This window comes from Manis pentadactyla, chromosome 17 (genome assembly GCF_030020395.1).
Source record: "Manis pentadactyla isolate mManPen7 chromosome 17, mManPen7.hap1, whole genome shotgun sequence".
NCBI lineage: Eukaryota > Metazoa > Chordata > Mammalia > Pholidota > Manidae > Manis > Manis pentadactyla.
The window spans coordinates 64,614,958-64,632,946 of record NC_080035.1 but is presented as its reverse complement, the minus strand read 5'-3'; the positions used below and the strand labels follow the sequence as shown (position 1 = coordinate 64,632,946).

At 46.3% G+C, this 17,989-nt stretch overlaps 1 long non-coding RNA gene across 1 annotated transcript; it reads right to left on the bottom strand.

Moving 5' to 3' along the window:
- Positions 1–2,102: 2,102 nt before the first annotated feature.
- LOC118916747 (uncharacterized) lies at positions 2,103–16,703 on the bottom strand. Its single transcript, XR_005026517.2, has 3 exons — positions 16,330–16,703; positions 2,532–2,731; positions 2,103–2,212 (listed from the first exon to the last, which is right to left on the bottom strand). It is a non-coding gene; the product is annotated as an uncharacterized LOC118916747 (long non-coding RNA).
- Between the last annotated feature and the right edge of the window lie 1,286 nt (positions 16,704–17,989).

The following is a 17,989-nucleotide window of genomic DNA, read 5'->3' as shown; positions in this document are numbered from 1 at the left end:
GCCGAATCATCGAGTTGAGCCCATGACAACCTCCTAGTAAGGAATGCAGTTTTATCCCTTTTTAAATTTTACCAGTACACAGGTGTTGAGACACCTTGTTCACAGAAAGGAACAGCAACAGGGGAGTATGTGCCAAAAATAACTTGGGTTGAATGGACAGATTCCTTGAAAGACTGACACGAACAAAACCCGTTCAGGAAGAAACCATCCAGACAGCCCCAGGTCTACTAATACCCTGAATCAGAGTGGGAATCTCCAAACCAGGAGAGAAAGGCCCAGCAGCACAATTAGATTCTTAACCCCGGAACGTAAACTGGCACAACCCCTGCAGAAGACAGCACAGTGATGCTTCGGAATTACACACAGAGTCTCCAGGTATCTGACCAGCAGCCCCAGTCCCGGGCATGCGCCCAGAAGAATGCAAAGCAGGAACTCAGGTCTTGTGCCCCCGCGTGCACAGCGGCACTGCTCACGAGAGCCTCAAGGGGGAGACAACCCGAGGGGCCACTGACAGGTGGTGGGTAACCAGTATGTGGCCCAGCCATGCAGTGGGGTTTTCCAGTCTTAGCATGGATGGACTTTGGGGACCGTAAGCTAAGCTAAGCTACAGTAAGCTGTTCTAACGATGTGCTATTACCCTTTGCATGCTCTCCTCCTCCGTGTCCATTACTCTCTGATTTCACTGTCAAACAGCATTGAAAAGATGTTGGAGTTGTAACCCACTGATCACCTCTGGACTGAGGTGATAGCAATGTTGCTGAGCTTCAGAAGCCGGTCCTGCTGTGGGGGTGAGACTATCTCTGTCCCAACCCTGATGCTCCACTAGGCCTTGGGGGTTAATCACTGAAGCGATTTAAGGTCATATGGGCTTAATATATGTGAGAATGAAGAATTTTATTCACAACACCTTTCACTGATCAAGATGAGACCTCCCTAATTTGAAAATGATTTAAGGTTTCCAGTAGAATATTCTGTGTCTGCACTCTTCTGCGTGCTTGTCATCTATACAGTTCCTGTATCTCCATTACTCTTTTCTTAGTATCTAGCTGAAGTCACACTGTTTGGAAAACCCTTGAAAAACTATATTCAAGGACCATAATAATTTCACAATAAAAAATAGGTTATGATATCAAATGTTGGTGAGGATATGGAACGTCAGAAAGTCCCAAAGGCAGCCAGTGGGAGGGTATATGGTACAACCTTTCCAGAAACCTATTTAGCAGCATCTCCTGAAGCTTAATATATGCATATGACCTAGCAGTTCCACCCCTAAATATACATCTCTCAGAAAGGCATACATGCATGCACTAAAAGTCATGTGCAAGCATGTTCAGTACACCATCACTCCTACTGGCCTTGACTGGTAGCAGCCCGAATGTCTGCTATCGGCAGGATACACAGACGAACGTGGTCTGGTCATATAGCAGAGCCCTACGTGGCAAAGACCTGTGCCACACACTGCACGTGTAGTGATGCTTCACTCTGGACACAGACAACAGACAAGCTCATGAACATAATGCTGAGCAAAAGGATCACACATTATATAATTCAACCTCATAAAGTCTAAAAACAGCTAAACTAACCTGTGATGAAGCAAGTCAGAAGAGTACTAGCTCTAAGGAGGGATAATGGCTGGAAGGCGTGTGACGGAAGCTTCCAGCAGTGCCCGGTATCCTCCCCAGGGGGTGGTCCCATCGATGTGTGCCTTTGTAAAAATCCTTCCAGCTGCATATTTACAACTTGAGCTTTTCTGTGCCTATGCTATGCTTCGATTTAAAATGTCACTTAAAAATATACCTGTATCTTAAATTTAATTGGTAGACATTCAGGAAAATTAGCTTTCAGACTCAAGAATACACAAGTGAAATTAATGAGAATGATTGAAGTCCTGTAAGATTCAAGGAGATATGTATTTTTAATAAATAAGTTGGAGTTTGAGCTCTTGTAATTTGTTCGAGTACATAGAGCAGAATAGCAGTAAAGCTGATGACCAGCACCCCCTATTGGCCATCGCAGTAAGTGCAGGACAAAATCCTTCCAGGAAATGAACGGGCAGCCAGGTGCTCACTGTGGAGCAGCCGCGGCGGCTTAGGGCTGCTGTTTGCCCCTCCTCTGGGTCACATCTCCGGGTGGATCCACACGTGGCGCTCGCTATGTCCGGGGGCTCCAGCACCTCGTGTAGATGCCATACAGGATTCGTCTCTGCACCTGGCTTTTTGTTACACCTTTGTTTTAACCAGAGGCCTTGAAGGGCTTCTCATAAACCGCGCCCGCTCCCCGGCGACCTGATTCATAAGCGCCTCCCTGGTGTCTCTGGTGCTGACGTCCCGTATCCACTTTCTCCCTGTCTCTCGTTTCAGTGCATTTTATTCTCCCTTTCCTGCTTCCTCCTCTTTCTTCCCATTTCCATGACAGCTGGAAAGAGTGGCTGCTCAGAGCGACTTGCCGGGCTGGCCGGTGTATGGCCCCGAGGACTCCCTGCCTTGCCCCGGCTCAGAGACCCCAGAGGAGCTCAGAAGCGCCGCCCTTACCCCGAGGGCGCGGTGGCCGCCGTCTTCCCCAGGAAAATGCCTGTGGGTGGAGCTGGCTTGAAGAAGGAGGCAGGCTCACTGGGGCCTCTACACGGTCGTTGTCCCAAAGACTGGACAGGGTGGCCAGCTCTCGGGCCCTCCAAAGAGCATGAAGGAGCGAGGGTCCTGGCTCGATGCTCGGCCCGGTGGAGGGGAAGCTTCTGGAGGGCGGGCGAGAAGGAACACCGAGGGGACAGAGGCCAGTTCGGTCCTGAGGGAAGGCAGGGCTGCCCCTCTGCTGGGCCCTGGGCCCGTGGTCACTGCCCACCCTGGGCGGCCACAGTGACCAGATGGAGGGCACAGAGCGAGGGGCTCGCTGGGGCCGAGGTCCGCCGGCGCTGCGAGCCCCCAGGGCCACTGCAGGATCTAAAGGAGGGGTAAGGAGCCCCCATGACGTACATTATGGGCTGAATTGTGTCCCCCCCAAAATCTATGATCACGTGCTCAGCCCAGCACCGTGAATGTGACCCAATCTGGAGGAAGGTTTGGCAGATGTAATCAGTTAAGATGAGGCCATCCTGGGTGGGCCCTGATCCAATGTGTCCTTACAGAAAGGGGGAGACACAGAGAGACCAGCAGGTAGACAGGAGCCATGCAGCCACCTGCCAGGGACACCCAGGATCTCGTGACCACCAGAAGCAGGACGAGGCAAGAAGGACCCTCCCTACCGGCTGCGGAGGGAGCAGGGTGCTGCCAAGGCCTTGGATTCAGGCTCTGGCCTCCAGAACCATGAGAGATATATTCCCACTGTCATGGCAGCCCCAGGGCTGCTGCTGTGCCCCTGGGGCTCCCCGCCACGTGGGGCCCCCCCGCCACCTGGGGCTCCCCACACCTGGAGCTCCCGCCATGCTCTGCTCGTGTCGCCACACCTGGGAGGTAAAAGAGTATCTCTGAGTGATTTGTTTCCATCACACATCAACCTGGGATTGACCTTGACGTAGACTTGCATGTGGTAGAGAACAAAGAGACACGGGGAAGAGGCCCTGGCCGCCCACATCTCTAACGCCTGGCCTGATCTCCCGAGAAGTCTCCCCTTCTTTAAAGAGGTCTTTAAAGACGTCTTTAAAGAGGTAACTAAGTTAGAATGAGTCTGAAGGCAGAAACCAATCCCACATGATGGTGTCCTTACAAGAAGAAGAGATCAGGAGACACACATGCATGGGGGCGGGAGGGAGCGGCCACGTGAGGACACAGGGAGAGGTGGCATCTACACACCGAGGAGAGAGGCCTGGGGCTGCATTTCAGGGCATGCTGGCTCACTGCTCCTTGCCTGTTTGAATGAAAGATGATGGTGAGCAGAGCAGACAGAAAGGGCCCCGTTGTACATGCTGGTGTCACACCAGGAAGGGACAGACCCCCAAGAGGTTTGAGTGCAAGCTCCGTGCTTCCAAGATGTAAAAGCTGTAGGTTATTTAATCCTTCTGAACCTGCCTCCCCATAAAGTGGGGTAATTTCTAGCACACAACTTATTGTAGAGAATAAAATAAACGATGTTCATGTGGCACCTGCCCCAGAGGTGGTTCTGATTGTCGAGCACACAGAGGAAAATAAACATTCCCTCTTCCTGTGCATCTCTCAGCCTACAAATCCCCGCACATCGCGTGTCGTGCACGGCCATTGAGGAAATCCTCCAGGACAAGGGTGGCATCTCTCCTGCCCATTTCCAGCTCACGGTGCAAGGCAGCCTGTGCCACCCAAGGGACAGTAGGTTTGGGATGTTAAGGAGGAAGTTTACGTGGCATGATATACGTGGCATGCCAAGTGTCACAGGCTGAACTGTGTTTGAACCCCAGGACTTCAGAATGTAACGGCATTTGGAGATAAGGTCTTTAAAGAGGTAACTAAGTTAGAATGAGTCTGAAGGCAGAAACCAATCCCACATGATGGTGTCCTTACAAGAAGAAGAGATCAGGAGACACACACGCATGGGGGCGGGAGGGGGCGGCCATGTGAGGACACAGGGAGAGGTGGCATCTACACACCGAGGAGAGAGGCCTCAGGGGAGTCAGCCCCACCCACACCTTGACCTTGGACTCCAGCCACCAGATGGGGAGATGGGGCCTGTCACTCCACAGGCCTGGAACGCTTGTCCACACCTGCTCTACTGCAGGAAGCTGTCACCAAGGAGGGGACACTATAAATGCTACTTTCAAATTATTTTCATGGAAGAAGTTGGATTTTTTTAAAATCTTTTCTTTAAACTTTGATTTATTCCACCTTGAGCTAAGTGTTTTCTTGTAGAATGAATTTCCTGAATGATCCCTTTAGTTGTATAGACAGAAGACTGTTCTGCCGGAAGGACTTATATGTTTTTTTTCTCTCAGTTAACCCTTCTTTTCTTTAAATCTCAATTCTTTGACATGCAAACCCACTGGAAAGGGGGCTGGAGCCCCTTTGCATGGGGCCCAGTTTTCTTTGGGGTAGAAAGGGCTTGGGATTCTGGTCTTTTCTGTTTGAGGTTTTATATCAATAGAAAATCCCCAAGGACTGTGTTGACCCTGAGTGAGAACCATGGGCAGGAAGGGACCCCGGCAATGAGGCACAGTGTGAACTTCCATGTGGCAACGAGAGGCTGCGGCCACACCATTCTGAGGCAGCCACCCTGTTACTGTGGGCATGGTCGGGGGGATGTCAGCGCATGTGCATGTGTGTGTGCAAGTGTGTGGCTATATGAGACTGTGTCTGTGTGTATAAGTGTGTGCTTGCATGTGGGAGTGGGTACATGTATGAGTGTGCATGTGGGAGTGTGTGTGCATGCGTGTGGGAGTGGCTGCATGCATGTGTGTGCCTGTGTATAGCGGTGTGTGCCTGTGTGTGAGTGTGTGTGTGCACAGGAGCTACACACAAGGAAGAGCTAACCACCAGGCCCTCTCCTGAAGCTGGTGCCATCAGGGAGAGGCCCCTCTCCCTGCCTCTGACCTTGGGAGCCCACTCTGGTGACCCTGCTGGTGGCCAGAGAGGCTGCAAAGGGGACCAGACAGCCCAGCAGCGGAACCAGCTTTCTGGCGGGGGTGACATTCCCCCACGTTCTCTGCAGGAGGCTCACTCTGGGAACAGAAACCCTGAGGAGGAGAGCCAGCTGTTCCTACAAGTTCCCAGTAAGAAGACGGCTTGTGACCGCCTGGTGAGGCAGGGTCCCCAGATGCCCCACAGCCCGGCCTCCAGCCCACTGGACACGGAGCCCTGACCTGCTGGCCAGCAGGGCCTAGAGCCCCGCGGCCCTGTCCTCACCACCAGCCAGTCCTCCTCCAGGCTGCAGGCCCCTTTCCAAGTGGGTGAACTCGGTTCAGAACAAAAGGGAAGCACCAGCGGGCACCCCGGGCATCCTTAAGCTGGCGCCAGCTCTGAGCAGGGCCCCAGGTGCATCCCTGTACACGTACAACCCACCTGTCCTGCTGCCCCTGCATCCCAGGGCCTCCCCCCATGTCCTGTAGCCCTCCCACAGCTCGGCCTCTTCACCCACCAGCACCCCACCACACACATGTGCACACATTGCACACACGTGCACACACACCCAGCACCCCACTACACATGTACATGCTCACACATACACATGCTCAAATGCATGCACACACAGGCAGACATACATGCTCAAACACATCCTAAAACCTGCACTCCACACACACGTGCACACACATGCATGTGTACCCTCACCCTGCACATGCACACATGTGTGTATGCATGCCCCCACTCCGCACACACGTATATGCACATGCGTGTCACACACACACACACCGGAAGCTCTGTCCTTCCTCCTCTGCACCACAGCCTCTGGTGTGGAAAGTGAGTTCAATTTCTCCATCTTACATGTATTTTGAGCATTAAATTCTATTCCCAACAGAGAGATGAAGGTAAAGACTTTCCAGAAACTCACATATTAAATAGCAAAGTAGAGACCATGAGTACAAAGTGCCTCAGATTCATCTTGTATACTTGGCATTTTATCACATCATTGCTCTATTTATGTAAGTGAGTCATGACAAGAATTGGCCTTTTCTTGTGAACAACAGACATAATTTCCTATTTTATAGTCAACTCATATGTGCAAAAGTGACCAAGGTGACCCACTTCTCCTCCATCTTGTCCTGTGTAAACTGAGAGATCTAAAACTTAATGATACTAGACCACATTTTATGTCATCTTAGGCAAGTTACTACTTCTCCAGTTTTCAGTTTATCATAATGTGAGTTGGCTGGGTGTGCTCTGGTTTTGACTGCAGAACTGAGAGTATCTTGGAGATTTTCCCCAAAAACACTAATTTCATAGTTGATTTATAATGAAGTTACAGGACTATTCATAGATTGGAGAAGTTTGTCTGTAATAAGTGAAGAGATAAAACGGGATGGTTTCATTTTTATGAAACAAGAAATATTAAATAAAGTAATATTTTAAAAGATATTAAGTATTGTAAAATAATAAATAAAAGAAATATTAGATTGGGAGGGGCGGAAGATGGCGGCGTGAGTAGAGTAGCAGAAATCTCCTCCCAAAACAACATCTATCTATGAAAATATAACAAAGACAACCCTTCCTAGAATAAAGACCAGAGGACACAGGACAATATCCAGACCACATCCGCACCTGAGAGAACCCAGCGCCTCGCGAAGGGGGTAAGATACAAGCCCCGGCCCCGCGGGAGCCGAGCGCCCCTCCCCCCAGCTCCCGGCGGGAGAAGAGCAGGCAGAGCGGGAGGGAGACGGAGCCCAGGGCTGCCGAGCACCCAGCCCCCGCCATCCGGGCCAGAGTGCAGGGCGCTCGATACTGGGAAAACAGGGCAGCAAGAACAGTGAGCAGGCACTGGAGGCTGGGCGACAGAGGGCATAAGAAAAGTGCGCGACCATTTTTTTTTTTTTTGCTTTTTTGCTGTTTTGTTTTGGCGAGCGCTTTTTGGAAGTCTTAAAGGGATAAGGACCCCAATACTAGGGAAACAGGGCAGAAAGACAGGTGAGCAGAGGCCTGAGGCTGGCACCGGAGAATAAAGAAAAACGAACGACCACCCTTTTTTTTTTTTTTTAATTTAAAATTTTTTTTTCTTTTTTTTTTTTTGTGGGCGTTATTTTGTTTCGGCGGGTGCTTTTTGGAAGTCTTAAAGGGGCAGGGCGGGTCACTTAATCCAGAGGTAGGGAATCCGGGGATCTCTGGGCACCCTAACCCCTGGGCTGCAGGGAGCAGGGAGGCCCCTTACGGAGATAAACAGCCTCCCAGCAGCTCCTGCTCCAACGCGACTCCACCATTTTGGAGTAGCTGCCCGAGCCAGGCCACGCCCACAGCAACAGCGGAGATTAACTCCATAGCAGCCGGGCAGGAAGCAGAAACCCTGTCTGCACGCAGCTGCGCAGCACAAGCCACTAGAGGCCGCTGTTCTCCCAGGAGAGGAGGGCCACAAACCAACAAGAAAGGAAGTCCTTCCAGCCGTCACTCTTCCTAGTTCTGCAGACTATTCCTATCACCATGAAAAGGCAAAGCTACAGACAGACAAAGATCACAGAGACAACACCAGAGAAGGAGACAGACCTAACCAGTCTTCCTGACAAAGAATTCAAAATAAGAATCATAAACATGCTGACAGAGATGCAGAGAAATACGCAAGAGAAATGGGATGAAGTCCGGAGGGAGATCACAGATGCCAGAAAGGAGATCGCAGAAATGAAACAAACTCTGGAAGGGTTTATAAGCAGAATGGATAGAATGCAAGAGGCCATTGATGGAATTGAAATCAGAGAACAGGAACGCATAGAAGCTGACATAGAGAGAGACAAAAGGATCTCCAGGAATGAAACAATATTAAGAGAACTGTGTGACCAATCCAAAAGGAACAATATCCGTATTATAGGGGTCCCAGAAGAAGAAGAGAGAGGAAAAGAGATGGAAAGTATCTTAGAAGAAATAATTGCTGAAAACTTCCCCACACTGGGGGAGGAAGTCATCGAACAGACCACGGAAATACACAGAACCCCCAACAGAAAGGATCCAAGAAGGGCAACACCAAGACACATAATAATTAAAATGGCAAAGATCAAGGACAAGGAAAGAGTGTTAAAGGCAGCTAGAGAGAAAAAGGTCACCTATAAAGGGAAACCCATCAGGCTAACGTCAGATTTCTCAACAGAAACCCTACAGGCCAGAAGAGAATGGCATGATATATTTAATACAATGAAACAGAAGGGCCATGAACCAAGGATACTGTATCCAGCACGACTATCATTCAAATATGACGGTGGGATTAAACAAGTCCCAGACAAACAAAAGCTGAGGGAATTTGCTTTCCACAAACCACCTCTACAGAACATCTTACAGGGACTGCTCTAGATGGGAGCACTCCTAGAAGGAGCACAGCACAAAACACCCAACATATGAAGAATCGAGGAGGAGGAACAAGAAGGGAGAGAAGAAAAGAATCTCCAGACAGTGTATATAACAGCTCAATAAGCGAGCTAAGTTAGGCAGTAAGATACTAAAGAGGCTAACCTTGAACCTTTGGTAACCACGAATTTAAAGCCTGCAATGGCAATAAGTACATATCTTTCAATAGTCACCCTAAATGTTAATGGGTTGAATGCACCAATCAAAAGACACAGAGTAACAGAATGGATAAAAAAGCAAGACCCATCTATATGCTGCTTACAAGAAACTCACCTCAAACCCAAAGACATGTACAGACTAAAAGTCAAGGGATGGAAAAACATATTTCAAGCAAACAACAGTGAGAAGAAAGCAGGGGTTGCAGTACTAATATCAGACAAAATAGACTTCAAAACAAAGAAAGTAACAACAGATAAAGAAGGACACTACATAATGATAAAGGGCTCAGTCAAACAAGAGGATATAACCATTCTAAATATATATGCACCCAACACAGGAGCACCAGCATATGTGAAACAAATACTAACAGAACTAAAGGGGGATATAGACTGCAATGCATTCATTCTAGGAGACTTCAACACACCACTCACCCCAAAGGATAGATCCACTGGGCAGAAAATAAGTAAGGACACGGAAGCACTGAACAACACAGTAGAGCAGATGGACCTAATAGACATCTATAGAACTCTACATCCAAAAGCAGCGGGATATACATTCTTCTCAAGTGCACATGGAACATTCTCCAGAATAGACCACATACTAGGCCACAAAAAGAGCCTCAGAAAATTCCAAAAGATTGAAATCCTACCAACCAACTTTTCAGACCACAAAGGCATAAAACTAGAAATAAACTGTACAAAGAAAGCAAAGAGGCTCACAAACACATGGAGGCTTAACAACAAACTCCTAAATAATCAATGGATCAATGACCAAATCAAAATGGAGATCCAGCAATATATGGAAACAAATGACAACAACAACACTAAGCCCCAACTTCTGTGGGACACAGCAAAAGCAGTCTTAAGAGGAAAGTATATAGCAATCCAAGCATATTTAAAAAAGGAAGAGCAATCCCAAATGAATGGTCTAATGTCACAATTATCGAAATTGGAAAAAGAAGAACAGATGAGGCCTAAGGTCAGCAGAAGGAGGGACATAATAAAGATCAGAGAAGAAATAAATAAAATTGAGAAGAATAAAACAATAGCAAAAATCAATGAAACCAAGAGCTGGTTCTTCGAGAAAATAAACAAAATAGATAAGCCTCTAGCCAGACTTATTAAGAAGAAAAGAGAGTCAACACAAATCAACAGTATCAGAAACGAGAAAGGAAAAATCACGACGGACCCCACGGAAATGCAAAGAATTATTGGAGAATACTATGAAAACCTATATGCTAACAAGCTGGGAAACCTAGGAGAAACGGACAACTTCCTAGAAAAATACAACCTTCCAAGATTGACCCAGGAAGAAACAGAAAATCTAAACAGACCAATTACCAGCAACGAAATTGAAGCGGTAATCAAAAAACTACCAAAGAACAAAACCCCAGGCCAGATGGATTTACCTCGGAATTTTATCAGACATACAGGGAAGACATAATACCCATTCTCCTTAAAGTTTTCCAAAAAATAGAGGAGGAGGGGATACTCCCAAACTCATTCTATGAAGCTAACATCACCCTAATACCAAAACCAGGCAAAGACCCCACCAAAAAAGAAAACTACAGACCAATATCCCTGATGAACGTAGATGCAAAAATACTCAACAAAATATTAGCAAACCGAATTCAAAAATACATCAAAAGGATCGTACACCATGACCAAGTGGGATTCATCCCAGGGATGCAAGGATGGTACAACATTCGAAAGTCCATCAACATCATCCACCACATCAACAAAAAGAAAGACAAAAACCACATGATCATCTCCATAGATGCTGAAAAAGCATTTGACAAAGTTCAACATCCATTCATGTTAAAAACTCTCAGCAAAATGGGAATAGAGGGCAAGTACCTCAACATAATAAAGGCCATCTATGACAAACCCACAGCCAACATTATATTGAACAGCGAGAAGCTGAAAGCATTTCCTCTGAGATCGGGAACTAGACAGGGATGCCCACTCTCTCCACTGTTATTTAACATAGTACTGGAGGTCCTAGCCACGGCAATCAGACAAAATAAAGAAATCCAGATTGGTAAAGAAGAAGTTAAACTGTCACTATTTGCAGATGACATGATACTGTACATAAAAAACCCTAAAGACTCCACCCCAAAACTACTAGAACTGATATCGGAATACAGCAAAGTTGCAGGATACAAAATCAACACACAGAAATCTGTGGCTTTCCTATACACTAACAATAAACCAACAGAAAGAGAAATCAGGAAAACAACTCCATTCACAATTACATCAAAAAAAATAAAATACCTAGGAATAAACCTAACCAAGGAAGTGAAAGACTTATACTCTGAAAACTACAAGTCACTCTTAAGAGAAATTAAAGGGGACACTAACAGATGGAAACTCATCCCATGCTCGTGGCTAGGAAGAATTAATATCGTCAAAATGGCCATCCTGCCCAAAGCAATATACAGATTTGATGCAATCCCTATGAAACTACCAGCAACATTCTTCAATGAACTGGAACAAATAATTCAAAAATTCATATGGAAACACAAAAGACCCCGAATAGCCAAAGCAATCCTGAGAAAGAAGAATAAAGTAGGGGGGATCTCACTCCCCAACTTCAAGCTCTACTATAAAGCCATAGTAATCAAGACAATTTGGTACTGGCACAAGAACAGAGCCACAGACCAATGGAACAGACTAGAGAATCCAGACATTAACCCAGACATATATGGTCAATTAATATTTGATAAAGGAGCCATGGACATACAATGGCAAAATGACAGTCTCTTCAACAGGTGGTGCTGGCAAAACTGGACAGCTACATGTAGGAGAATGAAACTGGACCATTGTCTAACCCCATATACAAAAGTAAACTCAAAATGGATCAAAGACCTGAATGTAAGCCATGAAACCATTAAACTCTTGGAAGAAAACATAGGCAAAAACATCTTAGACATAAACATGAGTGACCTCTTCTTGAACATATCTCCCCGGGCAAGGAAAACAACAGCAAAAATGAGTAAGTGGGACTATATTAAGCTGAAAAGCTTCTGTACAGCAAAAGACACTATCAATAGAACAAAAAGGATCCCTACAGTATGGGAGAATATATTTGAAAATGACACATCTGATAAAGGCTTGACATCCAGAATATATAAAGAGCTCACACGCCTCAACAAACAAAAAACAAATAACCCAATTAAAAAATGGGCAGAGGAACTGAACAGACAGTTCTCCAAAAAAGAAATACAGATGGCCAACAGACACATGAAAAGATGCTCCACATCGCTAATTATCAGAGAAATGCAAATTAAAACTACAATGAGGTATCACCTCACACCAGTAAGGATGGCTGCCATCCAAAAGACAAACAACAACAAATGTTGGCGAGGCTGTGGAGAAAGGGGAACCCTCCTACACTGCTGGTGGGAATGTAAGTTAGTTCAACCATTGTGGAAAGAAGTATGGAGGTTCATCAAAATGCTCAAAACAGACTTACCATTTGACCCAGGAATTTCACTCCTAGGAATTTACCCTAAGAATGCAGCAATCAAGTATGAGAAAGACAGATGCACCCCTATGTTTATCGCAGCACTATTTACAATAGCCAAGAATTAGAAGCAACCTAAATGTCCATCGATAGATGAATGGATAAGGAAGATGTGGTACATATACACAATGGAATACTACTCAGCCATAAGAAAAGGGCAAATCCAATCATTTGCAGCAACATGGATGGAGCTGGAGGGTATTATGCTCAGTGAAACAAGCCAAGCGGAGAAAGAGAAATACCAAATGATTTCACTTATCTGTGGAATATAAGAACAAAAGAAAAACTGAAGGAACAAAACAGCAGCAGAATCACAGAACTCAAGAATGGACTAACAGGTACCAAAGGGAAAGGGACTGGGGAGGAGGGGTGGGTAGGGAGGGATAAGGGGGGGGGAGAAGTAGGGGGGTATTAAGATTAGCATGCATGGGGGGGGGTAGGAGAAAAGGGAGGGCTGTACAGCACAGAGAAGGCAAGTAGTGATTCTACAACATTTTGCTATGCTGATGGACAGTGACTGTAAAGGGGTTTATAGGGGAGACCTGGTATAGGGGAGAGCCTAGTAAACATAATATTCGTCATGTAAGTGTAGATTAGTGATACCAAAAAAAAAAAAAAGGGCAGTTCCTGTGTGGTAACCTCCAATGAGTTCTACACAAGGGTATAAAGGGCATATAAAAGTGTAGGCAAAGGGTCTGTTTGTGTTTATACAGAAGATCAAAGCCTAATTGGGCTACCCCAAAAATGAACTAAGATACGATATGAAAGAGAACTTCCAACATCAGCACTCTCTGGAAGACTCAAGCCAGAAGATGATCATCAAAAAACCCCAACGAAGATCCACGCACTGCTACAGCTGTAGATGCACTCATCCCACCAGTTCCTGGACTTGCCATGGGAATGAGGAGGGAGATATCTAAGCTGGCCTGTGCATACAGTAAAACAACAAATTTGACTGGATCTATACTGTTGGAACTCAACCAAGAATTAGGAGAAGTGCAAATTGTAGCGCTCCAAAGTCTTACAACTACAGACTATTTACTGTTAAAAGAACATAAGGGATGTGAACATTTCCCAGGAATGGGTTGTTTTAATTTGTCTGATTTCTCTCAGACTGTTCAAGTTCAGTTGGACAATATCCACCATATCATAGATAAGTTTTCACAAATGCCTAAGGTGCCTAACTGGTTTTCTTTGTTTCACTGGAGATGGCTGGTAATTACAGGTATGCTTTGGTTATGTAATTATACTCCTATTATGTTAATGTGTGTGCGCAATTTAAGTAGTAGCTTAAAACCTATACATGCTGAAGTTACTCTACAAGAAGATACGTCAAAGAAACAATCAATCTTCCCATGTTTTCTTCCGCCTGCTACTTCTATAGCTTTTCTTCTTCCTTCCTAATTACAACCCTTAAATAGAATTCGTGCCTCATATCAAATTTACCAAGTATCATAATTCTTCCAAGTGGTAAAGATACCTCAAGACAAATGCTGGGCATAGAAACCACAGGGCATAAATATGCAAAGAAGTAAAAAGCTAACCTTTTCAAACAATAAGGCTTCCCTCTCACTTACCAACTTCACATTTCCCTGTATGGCCCCGGAAGATGACTGGTTAGCCAGAGACGGGTGAGATTCCTCAAGGGAGGAACAACCTAAGACAGGCACAGTCACAGGGGGGCCATCAGGTGAGAAATTGGGGATCAACAGAGGTGAGGCTTAGAACCTCACCCCACCGTTCTCAGAGAAATCTTCTGCATACGTGGATGTTTTATTGCCCTGATCTAGCTTGGATTAACACATAGTCTACAGGCACACACCTGATCATCTACATTTGCTCTCTTACAACACTAAACTATGTTTTCTACCTTTATCTTGTATCTACCTACCACTTCAGCATTTTATTAAAAATAATAATAATAAAGAGAGAAATGTGGTATCCACATATAAATCAAGTATAAAAACCAAATGAGTATTCATATTTGAACTGACTGTTTAGAGTTCATAATGCATGAGCAAAACCGAAAGTTTCTGTGATGACTGCCCTTGTACTGTTCACTATGTAACTTATTCATTATGTAAGAATTTGTTCTCCATGTAAGAACTTGTTTGTTATGCCTCAGAAGATTGGAGACTGATGAAAATTAGGCTTGGGGTGGATTAATGATTGTGCATTGAGCATTGACTCCCCTATACAGAATTTTATTGTCGTTAACAACCATTTGATCAATAAATATGAGAGATGCCCTCACAAAACAAAAAAAAAAAAAAAAAAGGACAGACTTCCAATGGTAAAATAAATAAGTAACCGGGATGTAATGTATAGCATAAGGAATATAGTCAAGATATTGTAACAGCTTGGTAGGGTGATAGCTGGAACCTAGAATTATGTATATAAATGTTTTATCACTGTGTTGTACACTTGAAACTAATGTAATGTAATACTGTGCGTCAACTACCCTTCAATAAAAAATAATTATTTAAAAAAAAAAAAAAAAAAGAAATATTAGATAAACTTGCCATACTTTAGCTTAAAATTCCTGTTTACTCCTGGCAAGGCAGTAAGATGAGACGAGAGAGCATGACCTCCGTCTCAGTCCCGAGCCGTGCCCTACGCGGTGAGTCACTGCCATGCGTACTGCCTCCTAAAAATACTGCGTGACACCCCCGAGGAGAGATGCCAGAAGGAGGGAACACGGGATCCCAAGTGAACAAGCCATTGAGAAAGAGCCCCACATGTTCTCGGGTGCCCTGACGTAGCCAGGCGTGGGTGGGGACTCGGTGGGGAACCCAGAAACATGGGTGCAAGGGTGAGGCGCCCAGGAGGGCGGAAGGGCAGCCCTGCAACAGCGCAGCCGTGAACCCGAAGACCTCGGCCTGCCGGGGCCCTGGAGATGCAGCAGATGCTTCCCTCGCCTGTGGCCTCCGTGGGGATGACGCGAGCGTAGACAGGACAAGGTGGAAGCAAAGCCAGGATGAGTGCTCAGACCCGCAGGTAAAACGGTGGCAGCCCATGCCCGTTCGCCAGCCTTTTCAAAACACCATAGCGCTTTAGATGCCCTCCACTCCCAAACTGTTGCAGACCCATCTTGGGCATGGCCGTGTGCTGGGGACACCCAGTTGAAGACTCGGCCAGTGGCTGAGCTTGGTCATTGCAGTCATGCCTCCCAAGACAGGGTGGGGCTGGGGACCCCCTGGGCCCACTAGGAGAGGGGCCTGAGCCAAAATTCCAGTGACCCCCCTGACCTCTGTGAGACCTCCTCTGACAGGTGGCCCCAGCGATGTCCAGGGTCCCCTGGAATTAGTGTCAGCTCAGAGCCAGTGCCCAGGAGTCCCCCAAAGCCTGGCTGTTTCCCTTTCCCGGTGCAGTCACCCTGATAAGAGGCTGTGTTCTCTGCAGGGAAGGCTGGGAAAAGGGGAAAAGCTGCACATTCTTGGCGGCTTGCCAAGGCTCTCCCTGAAGGCAGTGTGGCCACCCCTCCCTTCCAGGGGCCTCCTTCCCGCCCCCCATGTACTGAGCTGACTCTACAGTGAAGCAGAATATTTTTTCCTATCAGTTAACTTATCTTTGGCTGTGAATAATGGGAAACCTGACCAACGGTTTAAGCAATTAGAGTACCTATTATTTTATGTAGTTAGAAGCCTACACTCAGTTCAGACTGGTTCAGCAGCTCCAGGTCACTGGAGACTCTAATCGATGTACTTCTTACCTCTGCTGCTTTTAAGGTTAATGTCATTCAAGATGTTTCGTCTTGTGGCCAACAGATGCCCCTCACTGGTGATTAGGCCACCATGATTCCCTGTTCAAATCCAGCGAGAGAAGGGAAACTTCCCAGAACTGCTGAGCAATCCCCTCAGTGGCCCGAATTAGCCCGGTCACACCTGATCATGCGCCAGCTTTATCAAGAAGAATAGAATTACAGGTTCCCCCTGATATCCAAACAAAAGTGGAGAGTTCCTATGAAGCCTTTTGTAAATTGAAATGGTGTAAAGCAAAGGGTATATCCCCCAGCTTCTGATAGGCTGATGCTTTTGTTGTAAAAGGGAAAATCCTCTTCTGATTTCTTTCAGCCGGCGAAGACAGACACTCACGCAGTCTTTTGTAACAGTGAAAAGGCAGAACATGAACTTACAGAAAGTGGGAGATAACCTGAATCATCTCCTTCAGTCGTTGGTTCTCAGCTGTGCCTGCTCTTTAGAGTTACCTAGGGAACTTTTAAACCCCTTAAAATCTGTGTTGAATCTAAGGTTAAACCAGGGCAAGGGGGAGATTTGATGGAAACCAGGAAACACTTGCCGAAAAAAGTTATTCCGCCTGAGTTTATTTTTTTTCTTCCCCGACCAAAAAAAAAAAAATCACCTCCAGGTTGCTGATAATATAATATTGGATCTAGATCTTTACAGTGGAAAAAACCCTAAATCAATCCTATATTATGACTCCCTATTCACAGGGTGGACAGTTCCATGGAACAGATGGTTGAAGTGGCTCTGGATTCGAGACTGCTGGTGCAGACCGGGACCGGGGACAGCTGGTCTGTGATGCACGCCCACCTGCACCCGTCCGGCAGCCTGAGTGGGCGCCTCCGTGGGCTGGGGCTCCCGCTGCTTCCTGCTGAACCGGTGTGTCCATCACAGCTCACCCGCCACCGTGGAGAGGCCCCAACTGGAATGGGCCTCGAGAAAGAACCATTGACCCTTTCAAACGGGCCACACGTGGCACCATGTAGCATGAGTGGCACTACTGTTACTGCGGGATTTGTCATTCAGCAAACAGACTCTCATCAGAGAAACAACTGTTAATGCTGAGCAAATCTATTTTAAGAGTGGGAGAATGAATCGGGGCTGGCAGGAGCATTTGCAGTGGACGTGGCTACCTAGATGATCTGCATGCCCGCTCTCTCATGCAGCTCCTGTTTGAGACCTGCGACTTCATTGCAAGAAAGTTACAACATAGTCACAAATGTTACCCATGATATCCACGGAGGGTGAGCACTCACATGGGAAACAAAACCGTGTCTGGGGCGATGGCCCCGGTGAGCCTTTGATGATGACACGGCGGCCACGGCAACCGTGAAGCACACGCTGATGGATAGGAGGAGGCTCGGAGCACTTTGTACTCATTGCAGATGAAAATCTTTAAACAGGTTCAAAAGCTGATCAAGAGATGACTAGAGATATAAAACTATACCCTCTTTCAAAATTAAAACTCCTGTCAAAGGTGATACATTTAAATTCATCTCATCTATTCAATGATTTGTTCAGAGATCTAATTTCTGTTTCCAGATGCCAAATCATTGGCTTTACAGAAATGAATAGGACTTTGTCTTAACCGCCATAGTTGCCGTTTGTCGGGGGAGGGAGGACAAGAAG